This window comes from Argentina silus (assembly GCF_951799395.1).
Source record: "Argentina silus genome assembly, chromosome: Y".
Classification (NCBI taxonomy): domain Eukaryota; kingdom Metazoa; phylum Chordata; class Actinopteri; order Argentiniformes; family Argentinidae; genus Argentina; species Argentina silus.
The window spans coordinates 22,016,883-22,034,701 of NC_139654.1; the positions used below are offsets into that span (position 1 = coordinate 22,016,883).

Consider the following 17,819-nt stretch of genomic DNA (forward strand, 5'->3'; position numbering starts at 1 on the left):
TCTGACCCCCGACGCATGTGGCAAGGCATCCAGGCCATCACAGACTACAAACCCACTAACACCTCCCCCCCCTCCATCGACGCCTCCTTGCCTGATGAGCTGAACCACTTCTATGGCCGCTTTGACAGGGACAACAAGGAGGTGGCCATCAAGGCTGTGCTCCCTGCAGATCACCAGCCCCTCACACTCTCTCCCACCGACGTGTGTGCGGCACTGAGCAGGACTAATGCACGCAAGGCTGCTGGTCCTGATGGTATCCCCGGACATGTCCTCAGGGCCTGTGGTGTGCAGCTGACTGAGGTTTGGACTGACATATTCAACCTGTCCCTAGCCCAAGCAGCTGTCCCCGCGTGCTTCAAAACCACCTCCATCGTGCCGGTGCCAAAACACTCCACTGCAACGAGCCTTAATGACTTCCGCCCAGTTGCACTCATGCCCATCATCATGAAGTGCTTCGAGAGGCTGGTCCTAGCTCAACTCAAGACCTGTTTACCACCCACACTGGACCCCTTCCAATTTGCCTACCGTCAGAACAGGAGTACAGAGGATGCCATCTCAACGGCACTTCACTCCGCCCTGTCCCACCTTGACAATAGCAACACCTATGTGAGAATGCTGTTCATTGACTTCAGCTCAGCTTTCAACACCATCATCCCCTCCAAACTGATCACCAAACTCAGTGAACTGGGCATCAATACCTCCCTCTGCAACTGGATTCTGGACTTCCTAACCAACAGGCCGCAGTCTGTTAGGCTACATAACCACACCTCCTAAACCCTCACCCTGAACACCGGCGTTCCACAAGGCTGTGTGCTGAGCCCCCTCCTCTACTCCCTCTTCACCTACGACTGCACACCTGTACATGGCTCAAACACCATTGTTAAGTTTGCAGACGACACAACGGTGATTGGTCTCATCAGCAACAACGATTTAGGGTCTACAGGGAGGAGGTCCAGCACCTAACAGTGTGGTGCACCGACAACAACCTGGCTCTCAACACCAGGAAGACCAAAGAGCTCATTGTGGACTTCAGAAAGTCAAAAGCTGGCACACACACCCCCATCCTCATCAACAGGACTGAGGTGGAGCGAGTCACCAGCTTCAAGTTTCTGGGTGTCCACATCTCTGAGGATCTCTCCTGGACCCTCAACACCTCTACCCTGATCAAGAAGGCTCACCAGCGTCTCTTCTTCCTGAGGAGACTAAAGAAGGTCCATCTGTCTCCTCAGATCCTGGTGAACTTCTACCGCTGCACCATCGAGAGCATTCTCACCAACTGTGTCACAGTATGGTATGGCAACTGCTCTGCCTCTGACCGGAAAGCACTGCAGAGGGTGGTGAAAACTGCCCAACGCATCACCGGTTCCTCACTCCCCTCCATTGAGGCTGTCCAGGGCAAGCGATGCTTGCGTAAGGCATGCAGCATCGTCAAGGACATTTCTCACCCCAACCACAGACTGTTCACCCCACTCCCCTCCGGGAGGCGCTACAGGTCTCTCCGCACCCGAACCAGCAGGTTCAGAGGAAGCTTCTTCCCTGCGGCTGTCACCCTACTGAACTCCAACTCTGCACCTAGGTGACAACCTACCAACCCCTACACCCCCCCCCCCCCCCCCGGACAATTGTACTACTCTTACCCTATAGTATTCCTATAAACTGTACATACTGTATCCTCACTTGTACACACTGCTCTTATACTACATAGTACTGCTCTTCTGTACATATCTGCCTATACTGTTCATAATGCACATAGCCTTATTTTTTTAATGCTACTGTTAATACACTGCACATATCTGTACATACTGTACATATCTATTTATACTGTTCATACTGCATTCCATATTTATTCTGCTTATTTACTCTGCACAATGACAATAAAGTTAAATCTAATCTAATCTAATCAAGGAAGGTGACACCAAGAGACTGAACAAGCTTATTTAGAAAGCTGGTTCTGTCCTCTGTGCCACCCTGGAGACTGTGGAGGAGGTGGCGAATAGGAGGATGAGGACCAAACTCCTGGCCATCATGGACAATCCCTCCCATCCCCTACACATTACTGTGGCAGAGCAGAGAAGCTCCTTTAGCAACAGTTACACTTGCACTTTCCACGTTGCACTAAGGAGCGCTATAGGAGATCTTTTCTGCCTGTCGTAATAAGACTGTACAACTCCTCCTCCTCGACTGTCCTTCCTGTATATAATGTTTCAGATGTCTATTTTATTCTTCTATTGTCACTTTATTTTGTTGTTGTTGTTTGTGATGTGAGCTGCTGTAACGCCTTAATTTCCCCTCAGGGATCAATAAAGTACCTACCTATCTATCTTGTATAAACTGGACTGCACAGAATTATTTTTCAAAGATTTCAATACATCTCTGGTACCACTCTACTCAACACTTCCAGAATACATATCAGGTGAGTTTGAATCTAGAGTGATGTCATTGCAAATCCATTCTGTGTGTCCTACACAGGTCAGATTGGTTACTTTGAGTTGTATGGCTGGAGCAAATAGGTAGCAACATTTGTAATGACATTGCTTTAGATTCAAAGTCACCTGATATGCATTCTAGAAGTGTTCCAGAGTGGTACTGAAGTGGTACTACCAAAGATGTATTGAAATCTTTGAAAAATAGTTCTGTCCAGCCTTTGTAAAGTTTAACTTGGGTGCTCTTATTTTGAAGAAATGCAAATTTACATACATTTACATTGACCGGAAGTAGACGGGCGGAGTTCCACTTTTGGAGTTCAGAGAACACAGATGCTGTGTTTGCTATCGTAGCTAGTCCATTGCAAATGTTTTGCAAATGCAAGGGAGCCAAGTTAGCAAAGACGCTATTAGCTAGTTTGCCATGACCTACCTGAGAATAATCAGGGTATGCCAGATTGCCCATGAACGAGTTAGCAAAATAATTATCTTGATTGCTAGCTAGCCAACTGTAATGCTGACTCGTGTGGGTTTCGTTTTCAAAGCAATGAGCGACGCCCTCTTGAATAGCTAACGTCGTTCGCAGGCAAGGCAACAGCACACGATGCTGGGGCTGCTAGTAAGACTGATAAACATTCAACATTTAGACCAAGATTTAAACTTCTCAGCGAGATAAAAAAATAAATAAACAATTAAGTAAAGCACAATGTGCATTATGTAAATGGATTGTCCTCATCTTACCACTGTCCACCGTTCATGCCCTGCTAAATTCGACTCGGGGACGCAGATGGGGGCGGGGGGGGGGGGTCGGTCTCAGATGCTGCGCGTCTTGTCATTTCCGGGATATTGCGCAGTAATCAGAATTATCAATTTAATGGATTTTTTCGGGTGCAATTTAGCTAATATGCGTTTGTATTTAGGGATCTTAAATTGATTAGGGTAAGTTGTAATTTAGCTAATATGCGTTTGTTTTCATGGATTGTAAATTAGGTGTAATGTAGCTGATATGCGTTTGTATCGAGCTAGCTTTATGTGATGTAGAGAGTCACTACAGTATTTATCCAATTAAACATTAGGCAGCCATAAGCGCTGTTTAACTTGATCATTAAAATCAAATCACTTGAGTACATTTTCACACTGAGTCGGATTTGCACACCATGACAGATCATCAAATACACTTGTTGCCTCCCTCTCTCATGTAGTCTGTGTGGCATGACAGATGTTCCTGCTCCTGCATGTGTGAGGTGCAGGATTTGATCCCTGCCTGGAGTGTGTTATTTGGGGGATTTAAGTGATTTGATTTTAATGATCGAGTTGAACAGATGCTTATGGCTCGTGCCCACTTACGTAGGGTGTGCGTCCTCGGTACTCGGTCTCCTGGCCTCCACTGACACATCCCACAATAGCATTATCGTCCGAGAACTTCTGTATAGTTCTGGACCACCTCCACGTCCTCTCCCTGGATGGAAACAGGAGACAGGGGGACCCTCGTCCTCCTAAAGTCCATCACCATCTCCTTTATCTTGCTGATGTTGAGTAGCAGGTGGTTCTGCTCACACCACTCAACAAAACTGTCCACCAGTCCTCTGTACTCGGTCTCCTGGCCTCCACTGACACATCCCACAATAGCAGAATCGTCCGAGAACTTCTGCAGATGGCAAGTATCTGTGTTGTGCCTGAAGTCCGAGGTATAGAGGGTGAAGAGGAAGGAAGCCAGAACTGTCCCCTGAGGGGTGCCAGTGCTGCTCACCACCCAGTCCAACACATCCCTGCAGCCGCACAAACTGTGGCCTGTTGGTCAGGTAGTTCGTAATCCAGGAAACAATGGGGGAGTCCACCTGCATCCTCAGCAGCTTATCCGCAAGTAGAAAGGGCTGTATGGTGTTAAATGCACTGGAGAAGTCAAAGAACATGACCCTCACAGTGCTGCCAGCCTTATCTAAATGGGAGTGAGCTCTGTGTAGCAGTCTTGGCGTCCATATATACAGTAGGACTACCGATGCTTTGATCATAAGTGAAATTGTAATCTGTAAGTGACTGCAATGCATTTGTTGGTGTGTCTAACGACCTCCTGAATCAATAATGGTTATGGTTCTACAGGAACATGGTCAGCCTGAAAATATAAAATAACAATACTGTGTCATATACAGTGCGTAAGTAATGGAACAGTGAAACATTTTTTCTTCTTTTGGCTCTACGCTCCAAATTACTATGAGATTGAAGTACAGATTCTCACCTTTTATTTGATGGTGTGTGTGTACATATTGGTTTCACCATTCAGAAATTACAACACTTTTTATGCATCATCCCCCTATTTCAGGGTACCCAAAAGTGATCAGATAGATTCATCAAAAGTCCAAATTAAGCACTAAAATTTTGTATTTGGTCGACAATCCTTTGCATGCAATAACTGCCTGAAGTCTGTGACCCATTGACCCCACCAGACGTTGGGCATCTTCTCTGGTGATGCTCTGCCAGGCCTGTACTGCAGCCATCTTCAGTTGTTGTCTTTTTGCCTAAAACCCTATCAGGAAATGAAATGCATGTTCAATTGGATTTAAATCAGAAGATTTACTTGGCAAGTCAAGACCTTTCCACTTTTTGGCCGTGAAAAACTCCCTAGTTGATATGGCAGTATGTTTTGGGGCATTGTCTTATTGTATGATGAAGCACCTTCCAATGAATTTGGAGGCATTTGCTTGCACTCAAACAGACAAGATGTTTTCTGTACAACTGCTGCCATCAGCAGTTACAATCATCAAGTAAGACAAGTTGGCAAATTCTAGCGGCAGTTATACAGTGGGGGAAATAATTATTTGATCCCCTGCTGATTTTGTTAGTTTGCCCGATTACAAAGAAATGAGCGGTCTATAATTTTTATGGTACTTTTAGTTAAACAAATAGAGACAGAATATCAACAAAGAAGTCCAGAAAAAACACATTATATAAAGTTATAAATTAATTTGCATTTGATCGAAGGAAATAAGTATTTGATCCCCTACAAACCAGCAAGAATTCTGGCTCATACAGACCGGTTATATGCCCATGAGGCACACAGATTAGTCCTGTCACTTTAGGAAAAGTACTCCTAATCTCTGCTTGTTATGGGTATAAAAGACACCTGTCAATAGAATCAATCTCTTCCATTCCAACCTCTCCACCACCATGGGCAAGACCAAAGAACATTCAAAGGACATCAGGGTAAGAGTTGTAGACCTGCACAAGGCTGGAATGGGCTACAAGACCATCAGCAAGAAGCTTGGTGAGAAGGAGACAACTGTTGGTGCAATTATTAGAAAATGGAAGAAATACAAAATAACCATCAATCGCCCTCGGCCTGGAGCTCCATGCAAGATCTTGCCTCGTGGGGTAAGGATGATCATGAGAAGGGTGAGGGATCAGCCCAGAACTACACGGGAGGAGCTTGGTAATGATCTCAAGGCAGCTGGGACCACAGTCACCAAGAAAACCATTGGTAACACACTACACCGTAACGGATTGAAATCCTGCAGTGCCCGCAAGGTCCCCCTGCTCAAGAAGGCACATGTACAGGCCCATCTGAAGTTTGCCAATGAACACCTAAATGATTCAGAGAAGGCTTGGGAGAAGGTGATGTGGTCAGATGAGACCAAAATTGAACTCTTTGGCATAAATTCGACTCTTCGTGTTTGGAGGGAGAGAAATGCTGAATGCTACAATCCCAAGAACACCATCCCCAACGTCAAACACGGAGGTGGAAACATTATGCTTTGGGGTTGTTTCTCTGTACAGGACGACTTCACTGCATTGAGGGGCCAATGGATGGGGCCATGTACCATAAGATCTTGGATGAGAACCTCCTTCCCTCAGCCAGAGCACTGAGGATGGGTCGTGGATGGGTCTTCCAGCATGACAATGACCCAAAACATACAGCCAAGGCAACAAAGGAGTGGCTCAAGAAGAAGCACACTAAGGTCATGGAGTGGCCTAGCTAGTCTCCAGACCTTAATCCTATAGAAAATTTGTGGAGGGAGCTGAAGCTTCGAGTTGCCAAGCAAAAGCCTTGAAACCTTCAGGATTTGGAGAGGATCTGTAAAGAGGAGTGGACCAAAATCCCTCCTGAGATGTGTGCAAACCTGGTGACCAACTATAAGAAACGTCTGACTTCTGTGCTTGCCAGCAAGGGTTTCTCCACCAAGTACTAAGTCATGTTTTGCTTGGGGATCAAATACTTATTTCCTTCGATCAAATGCAAATGAATTTATAACTTTATATAATGTGTTTTTTCTGGACTTCTTTGTTGATATTCTGTCTCTATTTGTTAAAATAAAAGTACCATAAAAATTATAGACCGCTCATTTCTTTGTAATCGGGCAAACTAACAAAATCAGCAGGGGATCAAATAATTATTTCCCCCACTGTACATGCCCAAACCTAACACCCCCAAGATTATGTTTCACAGATGAAGTGGTATTGCTGTAAATCTTGGGCAGATCCTTTTTTTTCTCCAAACTTTCCTCTTGCAATCACTCTGGTCCATGATAATATTTCTTATCTGTCCACAATACCTTTTTCCAGACCTCTGCAGGCTTTTTAGGTACTTAGCAAACTGTAACCTGTAACCTTGAGGATAACTAGTGGTTTGCACCTTGCAGTGAAGCATCTGTAGTTTGGCTGGTGACGTATTCTACGGATGGTAGTCTCTGACACATTCACACCAACTTCCTAACCCTAACCCAAAATCCGTCTACAGAGAGAGTGTATGAGTGCTCATGTTTGGGTGCGTGCCTGGAAAAGTATGTGTGTGTGATTGGGTATGTGTATACATGCACCATCGCATCAGGGTAGCTGTCGACGCCTCGAAAGTTGATGCCGCTGAAGTGGCAGCGCTGATGCAGAAGGAGTGAAATGCGTCTGTTCCTGGATTTAGCCCACTTGGCGCAGGAACCGGAGACATGCTCTACCGGCATCTGGTCATAGATTTTCCCTCCTTGAAGAACATCGGTTTGTAGGCATCGTCCCAAATTGTTGCGAATAGCAGGACATGGAAGAGATGAGAATGGGATAAAAGCAACTATTACTTGAGAATTACGATGGAGTTCCTCTGCTTCCTTTATCCAACTAGTATGAGTATGAGAATCCTAAGAATAGAAGGATGATCAAGTACAGTGTATTCACCACGCCTAAGAAGCCCAAGCAACCGTGAGACCCTAGAAGCTACTCAGCAACTGAATCTACATGTGATTTAAACGCCCCCTCTTAGAGGACAACCAGCTGTTCACTAGAAGAAGAGTCAAGAACATTATCATTGCTAAAGCGTTCCTCCGATCCCCAAAAGACTAAATGAGGACTCCCGAACAATCTATACTGCAGCGATCATGCCCGCAGCTGACAGAGCCTGCCATCTGAGCCTCAGGAGGCTGTGTTCTGTAGTCTTAACCGCCCCATTCACACGTAAAGAGCAACCTTGGAGACACAAGACGCAATGCCTTAGTCTAGACCTAACCAGTCTAACCATATCTAAAAGGGGGGAGTAATGACATACTCCAGAGGCAGGATACAAGTGCAGGCAATGGTGTTTATTACAATCCAGGCAAATCCAGTACAAAAACACAATGCGCAAAATCCGTCAAGGTTAGCCAATGGAAGAGGTTGTGACCAGGATGGGAAGGATCAGTGATGATTTTTCCTGCTCTCTTACTGGTCCTGGAGTGGAACAGGTCCAGGAGAGATGGCAGGTTGCAGCCGATGACCTGGCCGATGACCTGGCTTTGAGGAACATCATCTAGAAAGCATAAGACTGAAATGTATGGCTTGCGCACATGGGTTTCTAAATATTACCTGTGGAGAGAAATATGTTATCTGTTAGCTTGTTGCACAATCATTTAAGTGATTGACTGGGAATATCCCACAATTTAGGGGAAACAACGTTGAAGATGTCACAGATTTCATGGATTGATCAGGGAATCAATGATAGTCAGTCTATTCAAGTTCCATCTTACTCCAATGAATAAACAAAATATAGATTGGCTTCCTACTTGCATAACTAGTTGAATATAATGTGCCTGAGGTGTATAGGTCTGATTACCCTTAAACATTATGGCCTTAACAAGAGCATCACACAAGACTCTTTTGAATATCTATTTTAGTCAGGAATCAATATGCAAATAACAAGTTTAAGTAAGAGTAATTTCGGAAATGTCTCTGCATAGATTCAAGCAGATTATCCAAGCACACAGATTAGTCTGAGGCATTCTAATCTTTAAGATCTTTAAGGTCATCTGGAGAAGAGGAAAAGCAGCACAGCAGTGGCGGTTCGCTGAGGGAGTGTGGATTCCTAAAGAGGAGGACTCCAAGGAGATCAGCCAGTTCAGAATCATCTCGTTACTCAGTGTTGAGGGGAAGATCTTCTTCAGCATCACACTAGACAAGAGCATCACACTAGACTCTTTTGAATATCTATTTTAGTCAGGAATCAATATGCAAATAACAAGTTTAAGTAAGAGTAATTTCGGAAATGTCTCTGCATAGATTCAAGCAGATTATCCAAGCACACAGATTAGTCTGAGGCATTCTAATCTTTAAGATCTTTAAGGTCATCTGGAGAAGAGGAAAAGCAGCACAGCAGTGGCGGTTCGCTGAGGGAGTGTGGATTCCTAAAGTGGAGGACTCCAAGGAGATCAGCCAGTTCAGAATCATCTCGTTACTCAGTGTTGAGGGGAAGATCTTCTTCAGCATTGTAGCTAAGCGGTTGGCTGACTTCTTCCTCAAGAATGGATACATCGACACCTTGTCGTAGAATTTAAGCTATAATACTTTGAAATAAAATACCGTTAACCAGAGCTGTTGATTCATTCAAAGACTTTATTCACGCAGAATATGTAGCCATTCAGGTTTGCAAAGCTGACCCCGTTATCTCCTCAGTCACCTGTCTTTATAGATTTCACACAGGTTAACGCCTTCTATTCAACGTATTTCTGATTCCTGTCTACATACACCAATAACATTCAAGAACTACATTTCGTCATCAAGGTGTGCGCCGCCCACCTGGCTGGCGTCAGTTTGTCTGATCAGGCCTTTTGTTCTGACTGTTTATGACTTTGTTTATGACTTAATTACCCTAACTTTAATTATTCTATCCTGTTTCCTCTGTCGCCGAGGGCGAGATTAGTATGGCCTTTTCCCGGCCTAAACACCATTCCCAACGTTACCCAGTTAAGCACAGCAGGAATGGCCTATGGAGGAGAAGTGTCCTTCCTTGATTTGATCTATGAAATGACCCAGTTTGATGTGTAACTGATTGATGACAAGTTGAATCAAAAGTGTATAACCACTAATTGATGACAAGTTGATTCAAAATGTGTGTAACTGATTAATGATAAGTTGATTCAAAAGTGTGTAACTGATAAGTTGATTCAAATGTGTGTAACTGATAAGTTGATTCAAATGTGTGTAACTGATTAATGATAAGTTGATTCAAAAGTGTGTAACTGATAAGTTGATTCAAATGTGTGTAACTGATAAGTTGATTCAAATGTGTGTAACTGATTTATGATAAGTTGAGTCAAATATACAATTGGTTAATGATAAATGAGTTCAAATATGTGCAAAAGGCAAAACTTAACAAAAGAAATTATAAAGGTAGTGTATGACTCCGGGTCAACATATCTGGTTGGACCTCGTAGTGATAACGGTTTAACTGATACTGGAGTAGTCAACCAAATGCATTAATGTTTGACTGTATAATTCTTACTCAGAAATGATTGCTGAAGTAGGCCATCATACTAATGTTTTACTGTATAATTAATGTGGGCTAATGATAATTGTATACCATATGTACTAGATCTTAACTTTGAGAAAGGCCTAGATTATTATGTTACGAAAATAGAATAGAATTGCAGAAGTTCACAATAAGAAGTGGCCTTGAGTCCAGTTTGAGCAGGAGAGTGATAAGTATGTCTAGTAGACATAACAACAGGTGCCCTTAGGCCCATGACTAAGCATGAATGCGAATTCAGGGTGATGTAATGAATTAGATAGAATTCTATGCTTGACTGAGAACTAGATCGAATTCAGTGCCTGACGTAATGAATTAGATAGAATTCTATGCTTGACTGAGAACTAGATTGAATTCAATGCCTGACGTAATGAATTAGATAAGAAAGGGTGGGGGTAAAGGAAAGCCCCATTGCAAACTATAAAAAGAGCTCCCTGGAGCAGTACAACAGACTTTCCCCGCTGCGGAGCGTAACACCTGAAGGACCGGAGCAGGACTGAGTGTGTTGAAAACCGAATACTCTAGCAGATTCTCCTTGTCCGGAGCTCACACTCTGATTGAATTCTGACTGTCGGCCTCGCCACACTAGTACAACGGAGGACCTTGGCGGACCTTTGTTTGTATAACAACAGCTCTGGCGGATAGAGGAACCGGCTATGCTCGACGGGGTGAAACTGGGACTTCTCTAAATTTCACAGGCAGAGTAGGGACAGACTGATAGGTTTTATTATTTTCTAATTTTTATCATTTTTGAATACTAGCATTTTACCATTTAATCACTCTGCCTGTAATGCTGCAATGTTTTAAGCCATCATTAAAGAATTTAACCTGCATTTAAAGGAACAGTTTTCACAATTTTAATTCTTAATTTTTATTTTTTAATTTTTATTATAATTTTTTTATTATTTCTTATTTTTATATTTTAGTCATTCCATCCCTCATAAGCCTTTTACCTCCTCCTGGTAACATAAAATATTATAGATTGCTGTGCATAATACATCTTAGGATCTGAAGGGTTATATCTGACCTCTTATTACCTCCTTTGGGTAAATTATCCTTACCGATAAACCCTTTATCCGCAACCACACCAACTGGCACTCATATCAGATTAGAGCGGTCGTTAACCATAGAGACTACCCACTTCGGTGTACAGTTTTTAGGTTTGGGGAGATTTTTCAGTTCAGCTGAGGTGGGTAGAGGAAGATATGGGAGGAACTATGGGATGTAGACCGTTAACAGCGGAGTGAATCTAATCGACACCAACCTACATAGGACCAGTCAGCATCTGACAGGGTAAGACCCCTCAGGCTGAGGATCCATAACCAGTTATCTGATGGTTGGTCGGGGGTTCTGTATAGAGCCTAAATTCCCGGGAGACATTTTTGGCGCCCAACGTGGGGCTGGGGAACTCAGGAGCCAGTGAGGAAGAACTCATTGGGGACCTCGGGGGACCAGTCCTGAGGAACGTCGACCCGGGGGAGGAAGAGAGAAGTAGCCGCTGGTGTTGGAAGGACGACATTGCGAGCGAAGACAGCTGGGGTCTGAGAAACAGGCTCTGCAGCAAACCCGGGGGAGGAAGAGAGAAAAAGGCGCCGCTGGTGTTGGAAAGACGACATTGCGAGCGAAGACAGCCCACAAACCTCCACGGCCGGCCCAGGAGCACTGGGAAGGGGGAGCAGCAGACTAGGACAAAGGGTGTTGGGAGGAAAGCATTCGTGACCAAGGCTCCTCTTGCCCCGAAGAAAATAACCCCAAAGAAGTATCAGAACCAGAGACAACCTGGGGAGATAAGTCGAGGTTGAAGAAAAGACCAAGACTGATCGGACCTGGAGGGGACCTGAAGGATTGAAGATCGACCGAGGACTCCAGGTCTACCCGCTGCCGACTATCAATCGTCCCAGAGGGGCAAAAGATTCCAAATCAGGAAGGACCTGAGGAGGAAGAAACGAATACAGAAGTGAGAGACGAGCTTGAAAAGAAGTCCATCTACCAGCACCAGCCTGGACGAATACAGAAGTGAGAGACGGATCTGACAAGAATTTTGGCCTGAAGACCTGTCACCTGCCATAGTCAAGGAGAGCTGCACAAAGACACAAGCTATCATAATGGAGGGGGAAGACCCACCACCAACTGCCCCAGTAGTAGCGCACTGAGGGTACTGGGAGGGTACTAGTACTCGTGGATTCGATGTCAGGATATGTGATAGTGAAAGCAGTTAGAAAGGCTAACGGCAGCAGTGTGGTGGGAATGTTGAAGCACGAAAACACTGGAGCTGGGAGAGGCGCTGAATGACAGATGTCAAGAAGGCCGACCCTCACCAGCAGAAGAATTAAACCGACGCCCGGATAAAAGAATGAAGCACGAAAACACTGGAGCTGGGATAGGCGTTGAATGACAGATGTCGAGAAGGCCGACCCTCACCAGCAGAAGAATTAAACCGACGCCCATTCCGGTCAGAGGATATAGGAAGAGGCACCCCAGCAGATAAACCAGAGCCCAAGCCGAAAGTACCATTCAAGGTGGGACAGAGGGTCTGGATAAAAGCAAGATACCATCCAACCGATGCTGCAGTAAAAGCAAAATACGAGAAGTCAGACATAGTAGTACAGATACTCGACCATAACTCAGTGTTATTACAGAGTACGGGGGTCCCGGGAGTGGCACAGTGGAAACCAATTCTTTAGTTGGATAAAACCAGGATCCCAAAATATGGCCACGAATGTACAGAGTCTACCACCCTGGGTCCGTGTGGCCACGGTGAAGGGGGTGGTTGTTACCAGGAGAGATGCAAGAGGGCTCAGAGCAGGCCGAGCCCTTAACCTATTGAAATTAGCTAAGAACGGATTCATGTCAAATGAAAAGGAGGTGTTGGAATGGAAGCGCATTGGGAATGCATGTGTGATATGCCTGGAACCGTCCCCCCTGGAGGAGAGATGGACTGGCCCAGGAAAATACAAACCAATAAGAGTGGATGCAAGAGATACAGCACTGACAGACTTATTGCTGAAACCAGTAAAAGTCCTCGATGCATATGTGTGTGGGATATGCCGGTACAGGGATCTGGCCCAGCTGAAGTTCTTTGCACAATGGGATCTAGGGACATGGACAGGACATGAAAAGTGCAGGTGCCAATGGGATGGAGCCACACTGAGCAGGTGTGCGTGTTGTCAACTTGGGATTCAAACAGGGCAGATGACTGACGTGGCTGAAGCCGAGGGGTGGCAGGTGAGAAAATTCGTGGACCCCCTGCTGTCTCTAACCCCTCCAGACTTGACAGCCTACGAGCTCCCCAGCCCGACACCAGAGAGAGTGGGAGCACTGTGGTCAGGGGGCCAAGAGGAGCCAACAGCCCCGGAGCTTGATCCTGGCCTCTGCAACCTACTCGACCCGGAGGGGGGTCTAACTAACAGATGGAAAATAGGATTAAAAGGATGCTGGCCATACACAGAAGGGAGCGTGAGGGTTCACACTCCTCCGATGTCCACCAGCCAGACCCCGCTAACATTCAGGGTTTATCGTGATCCAGCTGACCCCAAGGCTTCGCGAGAGGAGACCTTGCCCGACCATCTGGGAGAAAAAGCCCGTGAAGGAGGATGGGAGGGTCCCTGGGAGCTAATCACATGGGGTAAACTAATCGAGGAGGTATTCCTAGACACAGAGGTGCCAGCCATACAGATAATGAGAGAAATCCCCTGTGAGAGGGGACGAAGAAACACTGATCTGCCCTACAGTGTCACCAGCCTGGATGGCTGCGGCCGCTCAGAGGGCTATCAGACGAGTCACGCCCGAGGACTGGCGCAGAGAAGGACAGATGCAATTTCCCGGGACACACGTGTCAAGAGCGGCCAACCCAACCTACCCTGAAGAAACCATCGATGTGGAAATCAGGGTGGGGTTTGCAACAGTGCCCTTCGTGGGCGTATACACCCTGGGGGTGGAGATAACACAAGTGAAGATAGAAATGCCAGAGCCCATGGACAGAAGCTCAGAGGGAGAGAACTCAGTGAAGGACTCCATTTCCCTTAATAGTAACAAAGCACCATTGAAAGGACGTCTGAAGAGAATATTCAGCAGAAAAAAGAAGAATGATGAGTAAAACGGCGCAGAGCATGGGGGGAGGTCTGTGGAATCAGAAGCAGTGTGAAGCTATGCAGAAATATAACGAATTCAGGAAGGAGGAGATTGCCGAATTTAAGAAGTGCCAGGATGAGAGAGTAACCATATTTCAGGACCCCCGGAGAGAATATGATGCAACCAGACCATACGTTACGAGGCAAAGAAGGGAGAAAGGATGGGGAGTAATGAAATGGAATTACGACCATCAACAGAATACCCCAAGTTACTTCTGTAGCCGCTGGACGGAGGAAAGGAGCCCAGTAACTGAGGAAGCGAATAGCATTGAAAGGAGCCCACGACAGGGCCCACCGTACTATCTCTGCAGACATATTGGGACCCATCATTGCAAGGAAATGGCGGACGTGGATACCGAAAATGGCCAGGGAGAAGAGCGTATGGGACCAACCCCGGTCGTGTTGAACATGCTCGAGCGAGTAGTGAAGATGGGAGAAAACTGTTGGACGCCGATAAGGGTGCGTTGGGGACCAAACTACGCTGACGTATTACAAGGTGAATACATAGAAATCACAATCGGAGGAAGTCTAATCTGGACTAATAGCCCTTATATGTGGAGATGGCTAACTGAAGGAAACGAAAGGAATGTGATTGAGGCAAAAGAGAAGAGTTGTAGCCAACCCTGGGTACGGGTCCTCACCTGCCGGATGAGTACTCAGCAAAGCTGGCGTGGGCTGGTAAACTGGAGAACAACTGCTACGTCTAGTCATGACGGCGGAGAGTATGGCCATCACTGGGAAATGAGGAAGAACGATGATAAGGATTTCTTCCGGCCATGGGCCATTTGCGAAGTGAGAGGGATAGGATTTGGAGATCTGTGCTATGTGGCGGAAGTTTCACATCAGGACAGGCCACTAGTGACGCTGAAGGCACATACGGTGGATCGGCATCCCCTGGAGACGGACTGGCAGCTTCAGCGCTTCATCCTCTCAGCCTCCGAAAAACACCTCCTAGCGGATTCGGTGAGATACATGCCCAGAAACCGCCCAGTCAAGACCTCGGTGATGACGTGGATGTGGGTGTGGCAAAGGTTTGATGTACCTGAAGGCACATATAAAGAAGACCTCCGGCTGGAGGGCAGACCACTCGGAGGAGCCAACTGGGGAAGACAATTAGAAGAGGATCTAAGGAGAGGAGCCTCTCTCAAGAAGCAACACCAGGAGTATCTAACACTAAAAACGGAAGGAATGCTTAGGAAAAACCCGGGGGATTGTAGGCTGCAGTAAGTGAACCAAGAAACCACTAACTGACCTCCCTACCAACACGACCACGGACTGAATAACGACAATGAGATGCTACATGATAGGAAATTGTGTGATAGGGATGGCGGGCCTGATGGCGGTCTTGGCCATTCTTTATTTTTGTGGGAATGAACCATGGGAGGACACGCATGAGCGGGTATACTATACCAGTACGAAGAGGTTCAACCAGTCATGCTGGCTGACGGAGCAGAAAATGGTAACCCTTCCCGGCTGGGAAGCGGATCTCCAAACAAAGGGAAGAAATAGTACCATCCCAGCATTGAGAGTACTGCTGGAATTATGGAATGAAACTGAGGATGGAGGAAACCACATCCCTGGGTGGACAGAGAATAATTCCACAGCCCTGGATAATGGAAACGCAGAGGTACTGGCCTACTGGCTACGAATATTGAGAAATGAGACCACACCGAAGGATGCCTTGGAGGGGGTAGAACCAGTGGGACAGAATTTAATGATGATTTTTCTAAGTCTGAATACCAAAACAAGGAAAAGGGTGCAATGTAATTGGATACACACGATGACATCCACTCCCAAATGGTACTGCACGGAGGGATGCGTCCCGGCACCTGGAAACAACCATAAAACACAAGGACACTGGATAAAAGACAAAGTATTTAGTGCTCCCTATAAAAATGAGTCATGTGTAATGATACTCCCTAAACAAGGACCGTTTTGGGGTACCTACAACCTGTCATGTAAACAAACCCTCCGGCCTATAAAATGGCCTAACGATACAAGAAGGCAACCAGGCCAGAATTCAATTGATACAATTGAGCAGACGACTGAGGAAAATGTGGAACCCCTCTCCCTGGCTCTATTGGGAGTCAACACCGCTGATACCACGGAGAGAAGGTGGGCAAGTATCAGCGAGAGTAAGGACCTGGCCCTGCAATGTTTCAGAGAAAAGATGATGCCCCTGACCGAACCACCATGCTATTGGAACCTAGGACTGTTGGCACAGAATTGTTCAAAGGGACAACATCGGTTGGTGCTAAGTCAAGTAAATAAACCAGTCTTTTATCTAAACAGAGCAACTTATATAAATACTCCATGGGTGTTTTATGATCATTGGCTGAACGACACTCTCCCTTGGATATGGATAACTAAAGTTAAGCATTTGGAGACGAACTACCGACCCGGGACTCGGATAACCGGCAGTAGCCTAGCAGGCCCAGTGGAACAGGAAATGTTCGTGCAAACCATGCCAACACCAGATGAGTTAATGGAGGCGCCCACAGGAGATTTCAACAGTATTGACGAATGCACAGCAGAGAAACTATTCGAAGCAATGAACGGGACCGAATTTGTCAGCAATGAAGCCTCACCGAGGTGTGAGTTATGGCAGGTCTGGGATGGCCTGTGGGGAACCTGGAAGAATGACTGCTCCTATGTCAAAGGCAACAAAACAGTGAAGGGTGTGATGCAAGCATGGTATGAGGGGTACAACCGAGACGCTGCTAGTACCTGGTGGGGCTTCCAAGAAGAGGAAGTTAAGGCATGGGTGAAATCGTGTTTAGATAAATCCAGTAACTACTGGGTGAAATACCAATACTTAGCCACTGTATACTCTAGGTCAAGGGCTATTCTACCAGGACAGTTGTCCAGTTATCAACCAGAGCTCTGTGTGACGCCTAGACCATGGAAAATGACCTGTGACAACGCTAACACCACATGCCTGATCGAGCTGGCCAGAGGAGACTGTTCAAAGGTGCCAGGTTGGGAGAGGACATGTGACATTCATTACCACCAACAGTATGAGACCTATCGCCAGGAAGCAGTGTGGAGAAAAGAAAAAGGACAGTGGATTCGCTCTATCCCTAGGAATGAAGGATGTGCTAGAAGCTTGTTGGACCTCATGATTACAAGAACAACGTTCAAAAACGGAGAGATCGTTCCGTATGTAGGGAACCCACTCTATGTACTGGCCGAGGGACACGCATTCCGGAAAAACCTATGTGAAGGCAAGGAAATCAGAGGATATGAGTGGCTGGGGCCCAATCGTATCTACAACAACGGGACGTGTTATTCACAGTCTGAGCACTGGCTACATTGTAGCACCTTCCTCTCTAAAGACCATGAGTGCAGCTGGATGGAATTAGCGGGAGCCTCAGTGAGGGGATTGGGAGTTGAGGCCATGAACGAAGTAGTGGAGAAAATCGGAGAAGGGGTTGAGGTGGTGACAGGATGGGTAGGAAAGACACTTGCCCAATTTATGGCCATACCTCCTGTTGATGTTGGGCATACTGA

General features: G+C 46.0%; 1 protein-coding gene across 3 annotated transcripts in view; it reads right to left on the reverse strand.

The window, feature by feature from the left end:
• The window catches only part of LOC310824207 (cell division cycle and apoptosis regulator protein 1-like), a 67,079-nt gene extending 63,866 nt beyond the window's left edge, over nt 1-3,213 (reverse strand). For 2 of the 3 annotated variants that reach the window (XM_083697021.1, XM_083697019.1), the window contains exon 1: nt 3,165-3,213. The gene's annotated coding sequence lies outside the window, so the exon portion shown is untranslated. The remainder of the gene's footprint in view (nt 1-3,164) is intronic. The other variant, XM_083697020.1, reaches the window with a different exon arrangement.
• Between the last annotated feature and the right edge of the window lie 14,606 nt (nt 3,214-17,819).